The sequence below is a fragment of the Epinephelus fuscoguttatus genome, linkage group LG11, assembly GCF_011397635.1.
Source record: "Epinephelus fuscoguttatus linkage group LG11, E.fuscoguttatus.final_Chr_v1".
Classification (NCBI taxonomy): domain Eukaryota; kingdom Metazoa; phylum Chordata; class Actinopteri; order Perciformes; family Serranidae; genus Epinephelus; species Epinephelus fuscoguttatus.
Genome location: NC_064762.1, coordinates 18,168,735 through 18,180,902, shown reverse-complemented (window position 1 = coordinate 18,180,902; position 12,168 = coordinate 18,168,735). Strand labels below are relative to the sequence as shown.

Genomic DNA, 12,168 nt, shown 5'->3' with positions numbered 1-12,168 from the left:
TGCAGGTTAATTGGTGACTCTAAATTGGCTGTAGGTGTGAATGTGAGTGCGAATGGTTGTCTGTCTCTGTGTGTCAGCCCTGTGATAGTCTGGTGACCTGTCCAGGGTGTACCCTGCCTCTCGCCCAATGGGTTAGACTCCAGCCCCCCCGCGACCCTCAAGAGGATAAGCGGTTAGAAAATGGAGGGATGGTGCATGAATTGATATGAATAACATATCTTTATTTAGCAATTGAGTTGCAAAAAAACTTCAATCACAGTAGAATATTAAATGAATCTTACTGATCTCCAGTCAGTTACAGTAACAAATCACACTAAAGTGCATACTGACTTTGGCTCTAACACTCTAAAAATAGTTTAAAAAATTCGAAACGTCATTATAAACACGTTATTAACCGTTCACACCAGACCACAATCAGGAAGCACACGAATACTTTTCTCTGATCGCCAACAGCTGTCTGCTCTCAGCACATCCATTGTAACTCTCTCTCAATCAGCCACACTCTGGCTATAGCAAACAATGTAACACAGGACTGTTCAAATTACAGATTCAATTGGGCTGGATTGTAAAACCAGGAAATGCTGATGGGCCAGACATTTTCAGCAACGAGCAGCCTATTCAGAACCTTTTTTTTGTTTGTTTGTTTGTTTTTTTTTAGCTTTTGATTATATAAATTTTAAACAAATGCAACACGGACACATGCACACACGTCACCTCATGATGTTTTGCTTTGAGGTCAAGTGTTAAGGAATACACATAGTTTTATACAGGCCATGGCAGCAGCAGTCATGTTTACAACAACAAGGTCACATATCAACTCAGTATCACTGGAAACAAATCTAACATGTCAAAATGAATATTATTCCTGTCAATACTGAGTGAAGTAAATAATGTTATTAAAAAATGAAGAACGCAGGCATCGGTAACTGTCAGTTCCCCCTCCTCTCTCCCCCCTCTGCTAAGGTGATTTACTGTCTGCAGGTAGGCTGCCTCTGGTGTATTTGATATATATGGCAAACTAAGCTAAACAGTTTGTAAACAGTTAGACTACATACAGACAACATCTTCCATTTTAGCTTGTGTGTGCCTGCAGACCCCCATATGAATAGGCATGTATTCATGTGGATTGTACTTAAACCAGGCCATGGCCATTTTCACATGTGAAGCCCATGGACCAGATGTTTCTAAACTGGCCTAGCATACAGCTCAGCTTTATCACAAGTGCTTTGCAGAAAAGGAGGGGGCAAAATGGATAAGGGCTAGTGTTCAAATATGGATAGTAGCAACGGACAGGGGATACAAGTTAAGCTGGGGCAATCATCTATATTTTCAGATCGTTCTATCATCATTGTGTTTGATTGCCATTGTCTGAAATGATCGGGCTACCTTGGGGCTCATCTATGATGTCGGCACACTACCACCTGAACCTCTTTTATGGAACACGAATCACAGTAGGGTAAGCACAGGTGGAAATAATAAAATTAATGATGGCTTAATTCCATTTAGCTGCTTTGGTTTCAGGGTCTGACTCTTGGTAATGTGTCACACTGTCATGGCTCACTGGGACACTTGAACATAATGGAGCCAACATTAATGTTATTAGTAACACAGGTGCTTTTCCAGCTGTGACAAGTCAAAATGTCTGCTGTGAAAAAGGCCCCAGGAGTTAGCTGTGTCGTCAGTTGGATTACACTGACACAGACTCTCAACAAAAAGCGACGTCAGTTGACAGCTCTGGATCGGCTCAGTCTGATGATGAATTCCACAACAAAACAGCAGCTCAGTGTTAGTTCCACTAAAGTAGAGAGATAATATTTAATTATCAGAATTGAAGCTTTTCCATACCATTAACTTTCCTCACAGAGCACAATGAGAAGCTTTCATCAGGAAAAAAAAAACATTGTCTGTTTATCTTACAAGATGTGCAGTTTCTCATTTGGATTAACATCACGTTCATCATTTTATTCCTGCCTAGTTAAAAGTTCCTTTCCCAGAACGTGACTTGACAGCAGTTTGGAAGAGTAGTGAGCAGACAGCAGGAGGAGCTTTCTGTCACATGTGTGAAGGTACCAACTTACAGAAGATACACTGGAGGAATCAGAGCTTAGGCTGTTTTTATATTCTACTTCTAAATGTAATACACATAATAATGATGTTACCAGTGGATTGTCACAGAAGACTTATTACAGTTTCTGTACAATTTTTAAGAAATACTTTTTGGCCAATCACCCAATTAAAAAATCAGCACAGACATTGACAAGAGGCGATTGGCTCTTCAGTCTTCCATAGTCAATCCTCATGGAGGTGACAGTGCAAACTCCAAGAAACATGGATTGGAGTCTTTGCATAGACATTTGCAGTGTGTCTGAAAGTTCATGTGTGATGCCAACACAACAGTATACTAAATCTGAGTATCTGGTTCCACAACAAGAACAGGAAGCTTGCTCCAGAGAGAAGAGCATGTGGTTCAGCTTTTCCCCAAGTTCTTTTTAGAATATGCATATCCTATTCTTTTTGACAAATGGGGTGCTAATGATCAAAACACAGCTCACAGAGACCTTTTAAAGAGCCTGTCAAATTCAGCAGGCAGGTTGATGGGAGGAAGGGGAGATGTCATGTGTCAAAGGAACAGGTAACTACGCTACCACCCGTGAAACAAGGGAGAAGATGTCAGTGAATAATGTAGGTAGGAGTTTTGTATGAGAGTGGTTTGATATGCTCATTTGACTCGTCACTAAAGACTGCGTAAAGCTGTGTGTGTGTGTGCGATTCTGAAACCTCCAAGCTGCGATTTTTTTTTTTATTATTGTTTGATTGCACTTGACAGCTCCTGCAAAGAAAGAATAGGAAGGAAATCGAAAAGGAAAAATGGTGCAAAACCAAAGAAAAATGCAAAAAGAAGAAACAGGAAAGGGGTAGCCATGATTCTACGGTATAAGCAGAAATGATAAAGTAGCCGAAGCTAAAGAGAAAGGAAAGGTAAGCAGAGAATCAAGCTGTCAGCTGGTGGCAGCCACTTCTGATTCAGCCTATCGTAATCAGTTCTATTGTGAATAACTGAATAGTGAATCACTTGAGATTCATATTCCTCTGAGCCTGAGACAGTCTTCTGCTTGAGTTTTTCATAATAACTGAAGGAGTTATGCTTTCAAGTATCTGCAAGTGAGTACAGGAGCTATCCATCATTGGCCTTCGCTGTTTTCATTTGCTCTAATTGGCATTTCTAGTGGGCTGTAGGTTTGAAGTGATCCTGTCTCCTTGCGCAACCTGCGGTACAAAACTTCTTGCTGTTCTCTATTTCTTCATGTTTTCCCTTCTGTTCTTTTTATCCTGTCAATCTCCTACCTACTCTGCAGATGTTGCCAGCTTTCTGTATTGCTCGTAGTTGAAAGATTATCTTTTCACAAAACATCTGGCATTGGCTCCAAATGAATTATTTGTGATTTATCATTCACATCGCTGCTACAGTAGACTACCTGAAGCTGTACCTTTCAGGAATATTAATACTTATGAAGTTTGTGTTTGCCTAGTAAACGGATAAAATGGCTGTGGCATTCACTTTTGCTCAAGAGGTAGAAAACCTACCAGACTGCACGGTGCCACAGAGGACCAATACGGACTTTCATGGTTGCGTGATACAATGTGAGCATGTCTGTTTTGAGACATGAAACAAAATGGCTGATGGCTGGTAACAAACAAGCTTGTATTACAGTTAAACGTTAAGCTAAATTATGTTTCTGAAAACATTAAGGTGAGAAATAGGAAATGCAGTCACAGAATCTTGGTTCATATTTGATCAACACTGCCTAGCTTTACAGTTTTATTTTTTCAGCCCTCCTTCCACTTCCTGTTCTCAAACTCTCTTATAGCAGTCAATATGTTTCAGAAGACATTGTAGGCAAGAAATAGGTGATGCTGTCTGGATCTGCTTCTTTACTTTGTGTCAGTGATGGCGGTGGACAAACAAAAATGAGGAAGTATAATCTGTAATTGGAGCAACAGCCCAAGAACCAGCGGAAATTTGCTGGCAAATAAGCAGAGAAATATGGGAGCTAGCAAGATGGAGGGAAATTTATCACAGTTCATTTCCATATATCACCTACATTGTTGTGATCCAAAAATGGTTGAAAATCAGCAAAGTATCCCTTTAGATTGACGTTCCCTTTTAAGCCAATATGCATCCTCCACTTAGCATCTAGATCAGAGGCCGGCAGCCTTTCCAGTAATGACTGTTAGACATAATTTTCATACATAATGACTGTTACATATACAAAGACGGCCGATGTGCCAGTGACATTTGTTAATGTGCATGTATTTTGTGTTACTTTTTTTGTTATTTTTGTTATTTTCACTTTATTTATTTTCTCAGTTTAGGCACTGATGGTAATGATGATGTTGTTAACTGCCTTATTTTATTTTCTATAATGATCATAGAGATGTAGGCCTATGATGTGCAGCGTATCCCCTCTCTCAATTACTCATTCCCACATACAGAAACATTTTGTGATGTAGGCTACTAATAAATAAAATGCAAATCGGGCTCAGTGCAATCCTTGTCCCTGCCTGTCACTGCTCAGTCACGCTATGTCTGGTCCATATGTTGTTTCAGCTGCACACATGCCTCTGAACGGTCTGTTGTCAGCCAGCTGTGAGACGTGGGATGTCAGTGATGTCCACACACTCATCCACAATCACACTGAACACCTGTGCATTTGTCAGTGCAACAGTTTGCTGGAGGTGTACATTTTCCGCCATGTCAGTAATGTGCCTCTCAGCAGTTCTTAGTCACAGAGGGCTTTATTCTGCGGTTCATCAAACAGAGCCTCTGTTGAGAAAAGCCTACTTTATGTAGTGTACGTCTGAAGGACTTTCCTTGTTTAGCAGTACACTGCAAAATATTATAGCTGCTCTCTGTTGCCTGAATTTTGTAGGTACACAGGGTTTTAAACATGCTACGTTGCTTTTGTATTTTGACACTGTCCTCTTTAATCAGTCTTATCAGACTCATCATGACGTTCTTCTCATGCTTACTTTAAAAATGATACTTTACACCTAACACCAACAATATGGCTCAGTCTCCTCCAACAATCACTAATTTAGCAGCTTGTAATTATGGGACCACACTAATGTAATATTATATTTGAGTAGTGACACGTGAATCTTTCTCACATTCCACTGAAAATGGCCTAAAATGCCCACACAGGCCCACTTGTCAACGCTTTGATCTAGATGTCTATTTCTTTCGCATCCCTCTCCGTTTCCCAGTGTCACTTATTGATGAGGTGAAATACCTACTTCACATCTTATCAATTTACTATGCTATAGTTCCCTTGTAAGCCAGCAGAATGCAGCTATCTTATATTCTTGTCCATGAGGTGTGACAGTGAACTCTGAAACAAAATAATGCCCCATTTAGCTTATGATACAATTTTTTATACAGTATTGGATATGGAGACTAGGGCTGCCACTAACGATTATTTTCATTGTCGACTAATCTGTCGATTATTTCTTTGATTAGTTGACTAATCATTTCATCGAAAAATGTGTTAAAATGTTGAAAAATGTCGGCCTGTCTTGCCCAAACCCCAACATTACGTCATCTAAGGTCTTGTTTCATACTCACGCCAAAGGGTTTTAGTTCACTGTCACGGGACAGTGTGCAAAGCTGCCAATATCTGAATGTAAGAAGCTGCAGTAAGAGTATTTTGGGGTACTTTTATAGTACTTTTCTATGAAAAATGACTCAAACTGATTAGTCGACTACTAAAATAGTCACTGATTATTTTAATAGTCGATTAGTCATCGATTAGTCGACTAATCGTGGCAGCCCTAATGGAGACCACTATCAGGCTACACTTCATAGTTCAGAGTAGCCTTTACATTATTTCATTTTGTTTGGATCAACAGTGTGTACAGTAAGTCCATGACCTTAGCAAATCAGTATTGTACAGCATTAACCCTTTTTACACAGAGATCACGCTATAGGGCAACCATGAAGTCCTGTCTTTATGCCACCTTCACTGTTTTTCACTGAACCAACAATGGTGGCATCATGCTAACCCAATTGTGATTTGAATTTAGATAACATACCAGTATCACAGAAGCAAAAAAGGCATTACATGTAACACAGCAGCATCAGCCTATAGTATGATATAACATACATGTCAGCAGCGCTTTCTAAACAATATCAATGGCATAACACGGCAGTAACAATCATTTACCGACTCTGATACATGGTGGTTGATCTTGCCCTCTGTTTGGAAGTTAAGGAGCTCCCGGACCTTATTGTTTTCCCAATTTGTTGACATTTTTGGCTGTTCTTCTTCTTCTTTTTTTGAATTAGCTGCTAAGTGCCACTAGCTGCTTTTTCAGTCTCTCTGTGGAGCGTCCCACACATGACATGTTGTAGTCCCATCCCTCTGGCTGTCCCTCTTTTGCAGACATTGATTTGGCGCTGTTACTACATCTACTTAAAGGTTCCCATTCTGTCTCCCCATTTCGCGATTGTACCTTTTTATAAAGAACGTTGAGACAGAGTAATGGGATGATATTCCTGCCTTGAACAGGCAGTGTAAAGGGGGGTTTCTATTGTAATTGGAGTATATTTTTTGTTTTCCATTCTAACAAAGAGAAGCAAGGGAGAAGCTGCAGGATAATGGCCTTCAAAATGGAAATCTCATGGCTGGAATCTCAGTTTCCTAACTTCACCCCCTCACTCCTTCCACATGTCTTTATTCCATTATTCATGGATGACAAGATTTGCCAGGGAAAGTGTTGCCCCACTTTTCCCTTTCCCCCCCCTCTCAAAATATGTTGAAATAAAGCTGAAACCAATCCGGCTTAAGGCCCTTTCTGTGTTCTCCCGTAGCCCCTTTCCATTGCTGTAGTCTTAATGAGCTGGAAATCGGGCCTCTGTGTGTGATACAGATTGCAGTTGGAAAGCAGGTTATCCTTTCCCAGGAATAGGCCTAGGATGACACGACACAACACCTTGTTGTTGTTCCCAAATCCGCAGGTGAACAATAGAAGCACTGTGCACTGGCATCAGCTGAACCAGAGCTGCCAGCCTTGTCTCCTCTGCACACTTTGTTTTCTGCTGACGAGGGACAAGCCAAAGTGCAAAAGTGGAGCATACAGCTAAATATAACAAAAACTGTTTACTGCCCCAAAATCAGCACTGTGCCCCTGTGTGAATACATTTACATTGTGCCTTGCTGTGAGAGCGTACATGTTTGTTTGGTTTTTTTTTTTTTTTAATTAATCCAAACGTGAATGCGGTTGCATTATCTTATATGTTGTGAGCTTTGATGCGACGCAGAGCTTTGTTTAGCTGTGTGTAGTTGTGTGCCTGAATATTGTTCGGGTGTATTACAAGTCTATAGCTTTGGGGTTTGTGAGTTCTTCTCTGGGAGATATGTGTTCAGTCTTTCCATTAACTATTGAAAACAACATCTGCTTTGGAGAATTCCTTGTCAAGCTCTGGATCCTGAAGCAGCGAAGAGGCTTGAAGAACCATTTAATATGGGCTCCTGCTGCCACTGAACAGTCATAATGTATAACTTTCAGCACTGGGAATTTCACAAAATGACATACTGACGGCCAAGAGGTTTTCTTGACATGTATTTGGGCGCCAGGAGATTTTTCCAACAAAAGTTTGAACTGACAAATTCTTTTAATTCCAGCTAAAGTTTTCTTGTCCCTAGTAGCAAACTAAAACAAAACGTGTGGATGGATTCAATTTGCACATTAGCTGATAGTCTTCAAGGGAGAGCTTAGATATGGATTTCTAGGGAGGGTTCTCGGAACATGATTTCAGCTTTGTAATTAAAATTTCATCAAGTAATGAAGCGGACCAGAGGCTAAATGAGCATAAAGGTTAATTATCTGTTCAATAGCTAGAAGGTCAGACTTTGTGTACTTTGGATTATGTGAGATATTAAGTGTGTGCAGGCTGCTAGTATCAGCTGTGCGCTGACATGAAACTAATGGACATGTAAAGTGTGAGCTCTGACAAGCATTGTCGATTAAAGGTTAATTGTTAATTATCACAATGCGCAGAAGAAGACCAATAGCACAGCAGGAAGGAAACAAAAATTGTTTATGACCTTGAGACAGCTTGAGAGTCAGTTTGTGTGAGAGACTAAGAGGGAGAGTGCCCGTACTTTGTAAACTATGTGCACTCACATGTGTTTCTACATGTATTCAGCAGAGAGAGTCTTATTTCTTCTGCATGCTGATTACCATGCCGCCTTTGTGCCTGTGTTCAGACCTACTGTAGGGTAAATGATTGCAGGTGAATTAGCCGGCCCTGCGAGTCTTATTGGGAAACATTGCAGCAATCACCTAATGGTCCATATCCATCACCTGCATTAATGAATCTCTTTCCTTTTCTTCTCCCATTTTGCTTTCCCCCCACCACCTACAGGACTTGCTTATCTTCAGCTGAAATTGTGTTAATCCCTCTTCCACATTTCTCTCATCTCTTTGCACGGATTGCGTCGCTTTCCCTCCTTTTCTGTCATTGCACCACCTTCTCTCTCCTTCTGCCTCTCTTGCTCTCACACGCGCCTCTTTTTCCCATGCCTTCATTTTACTATTCCATGCATAACCAAAGAGACAATCTCAGCGTATGTGTTTAAGGCCTTTCTTAAAGTACATATGAAGTACATGTTGATTCAGGTAGAAAATGAACAACTGGAAAATGTATTCAGTGGTCCAAACCTCCACACTAGTAGTCTGTAGCTACTACTATAATGCGTAGTTGTGTGTGTGTCCTGTAAATGTCTTCACAACTGCTTATAATACTCATATCCTAAAATAATGCTCCATTTCTGCAACTACACGCACAAATCCCAAATCAAGCAAAGAGCCCTAAGTGCTCTGGCAAAAGCTACAAAAAGAGTCTGAATGTCAATCACACAATAAAAACCAACCTGCTGTTGTAAGACTAAGTGTATGAATTTTGATTTGTCCTTGGATAAAACAAATGCAATCTAGTATAGGCACTACTAGTAGGAGACTTGAGTTTGTGAATATGCTGTTCTCTACTGCTGGTGTTTTTTGTGTGATGTCTTTGCCAGGTGTCTTCTGTGCCTCACTAGTCTTCATTTAGGTAATCTTTCCTTATCCTTCTAGTGCCAAAGGGTAAGTTAGAGCAATCTGATGATGCCACGTCACATGTCGTAAGCCTCCATATATGGACTACTTCTCTTCCCATGCATGTTTAAGAGTCTTGATTGACAAGTTCATTGATTAGTTAGCTGGACCTGTGAGAATGCTGACTTGCCGACGGGGCTTTAGTGTTGAGCAACTGAGAGGAATATTTTGTTTCACTGGATGCCAGACAAAAAGCAGGACTGCTTGTATTAGCTGGAATCTTTAACTGGCACATTTAAGGCCTAATTATAGTTTTTTTAATTTAGCTCATGAATGAGGATCTGTTCGATTCACTTGAAACAGAAGACACGTGAAATGACACATTGAGTTTAGTGCTTGAACGTGTGAGACGGATTGTGAGCTCTCCCGTTGGGTAACCTCCTCATTTCTTCCACAGTAGTCCACAGATTTACCTCTGCATCCTGAAAGCTCTTCTCCCTGATTTTGAAACAAAACCTGGTTAAATGCACCCGAACAGCTCTGTAAGGTAGATGCCGGTTGCCATAACGTGCTCACAGTGTGGGGTCATTATTGATTTCGGCTAATCCCTCCCTGTGTACAGGATTATCTCTGTCTGAGACTGTACAAACCACTGTTTACCAAAGACAACAATGTATCAGAAAGCCCAGTTGAATTCAGTCAGACCAGCAGCTAACACTGATCTGTCATAATCCGGCCAATGACAGGGTCTGTCAGAGCAGGTTGTCATGGTGGCACCTGATATTCTGCGATTGAAAGGATAGTTTTTGATGAATGACCAGCTGTGTAAAGATAATGGTTTTACGGCTTTTTTAAAATTCTGTCCAGTGTTCTATGGATCACTTTCTGGGCCGTGGAGGAAAATTTTACATTTTCTGCCAAACAATAAAGAACTGAAAGAGAAAAGCCTCAGAGATATAAACTGGAGAGCATACTGTTTGTGCACACATACAATTTCATGCAGTTGTGCATGCATGTTCACGTACAGGAAAAAAAAAACAAAACACAAATACAGGCAAGAACACAGACACACATTCTTACAGTACACATAATTTTCCTTAGCTTATATATCAAGTGAGTAAGTTCCCCTCTTGCCAGCCAGTGCTTCATGACAAATTGTCATATTTTTCACTGATTCCCTCTTTACAGTACACTTCAGGTGCTGTCTTTGTCCTGTGTTAACAAGGTGCATTGTGTGGACCGCTGGTATACAACGTGTTGTGAAAACCTGCACAGCCCTGTGTTAGTGTGCTGTTTTTCGTTTTTTAGCCAAGCTGTAGAGTAGCACGGGACTAAGCCCAGTGTGTGATGTGTGCTGGGAAGCTGGGATCCTGCTGCTTTATTTCGCTGTTTTGTCGACAATGTTGCATGCTAATGTGATGGGTCCAGACCTCCTCACTGCCCACTTCAGTGGGAGATGATGAATTGATGTTATGTACTCCTTCGTTCCCCCCCACACGCCTTGTTTCTCCCCAGCAGAAGGATGTCGGTAAACTAATTAGTTGTTGTTGAGTTTTGCTTTCTTTGTGACCGTGGGTATATACCACATACACTAAGTGGGAGGATGCGTGCTAGATTATAAATTTATGTGTGCATATGTTTTCATGATGTGCTGAGGGACATGGAAGATACTAGAATGATGTTTTTCCTCTCGCTTCATTTTCTAACCATGTAAATTAAGGGTCTTGTTTGTGTGGGAGCAAATGTACTGCACACTGAGGTCAATTCTTCACAATGATATCACATTGTGAGTGACTATCTAATCATTTGAAAGATGGGTCTCAGCTGAATACACCAGCATCCTCTGTCTACACAAGAAAATAATTGGTATTGCTTGTTTTTGATTCAAGGGAGGAAATTGATCAACTGTCTTCCATTCTGGCTTTAAGGTTTGACTTTCAGATATGAGACAGTGTATGTAATTAAGGGCCCCCTTATTTAATTGCATTTACAATGTTTTAAATATTTATCAGGTACTTTTCCAAATATTTACATGTATTAAATAACTTTTGGAAATCCACATGAATCACTCTTAACCACTGGCATAAATTAGCATGGCACTTATTTAAAAAAAAAAAAAAAAAAAAAATCTATTACTTTTCATTCACTACCAAGCCTGTCTTTAACCTTTACCAATCACGTTATCTTCACTTCGCCTGTGTAACTAACTTTAGCACTTTAGATAACAGATTCTCTCGTAGATTAACGGCAGTGCACAACTGCAGAATAAATATATGGGAAACACTGGAATGGATATTTGGTGTCATTATAGGCATTTAAAAAAAACATTGGCCTGTTGGGGGTTCAAGTCGTACAATTATAGGGTAAACACTGTGTTATTACTAATAGCACTGAGTTTATTTTCGTAATCTAACACTTGCAACACAAGATTATTCAAAAACTTTGTTTAATGTGCAAGTCGTTCTCTTCTCTGCCTTGGTTTTCATCGCCGGTTGATGTGAGGTTTGAGGGTCTTTACACTGAGCGAGGCCTTTGGGACTTCTTCCACACACCAGCATGACCAAATCCATTTCTCATCTTCATATTTACACACACAAAGACTCAAGGCAGAGACATATTGAATGGCCTTTTCTTTGCTCTCCCAAGATTACCTGTCAGGCTTGTCATGGTTGGCTGATGTGGACATTGTTTCAATTCTTTCTTTGAATGTGGTGTGTGTGTGTGTGTGTGTGTGTGTGCGTTTGAGTGAGTGAGTGTGTGTGTGTGTGTGTGTGTGTGTGTGTGTGTGCTCCAGCAATCATTGTGAGGTGACATTCTTTATCTACATCTTCAGACAAGTACCTTGGAGCTCTCTTGCTCACAGACCATGAATAGAACCTACTACAGTAAGTCCTCGCCTGGTACCATAGCTCCGCAGCAGAGATCTCTTGAGACTGGTAGGCTGGTATTTTACAGCTGTTTATCCCTGAAACCAGGCTCTTATCTATCTCATGCTTCATTGCAAATGGAACAACTTAAACAGATGAGGGTTAAATATTCAGCATAAAGAAAAGATTTGTTGGCTTTTGTATA

General features: G+C 40.4%; 1 long non-coding RNA gene across 1 annotated transcript in view; it reads left to right on the top strand.

The window, feature by feature from the left end:
* Positions 1–12,168, top strand: part of LOC125896677 (uncharacterized) — a 62,229-nt gene that overhangs the window by 4,919 nt on the left and 45,142 nt on the right. The gene's annotated exons all lie outside the window — the stretch shown is intronic.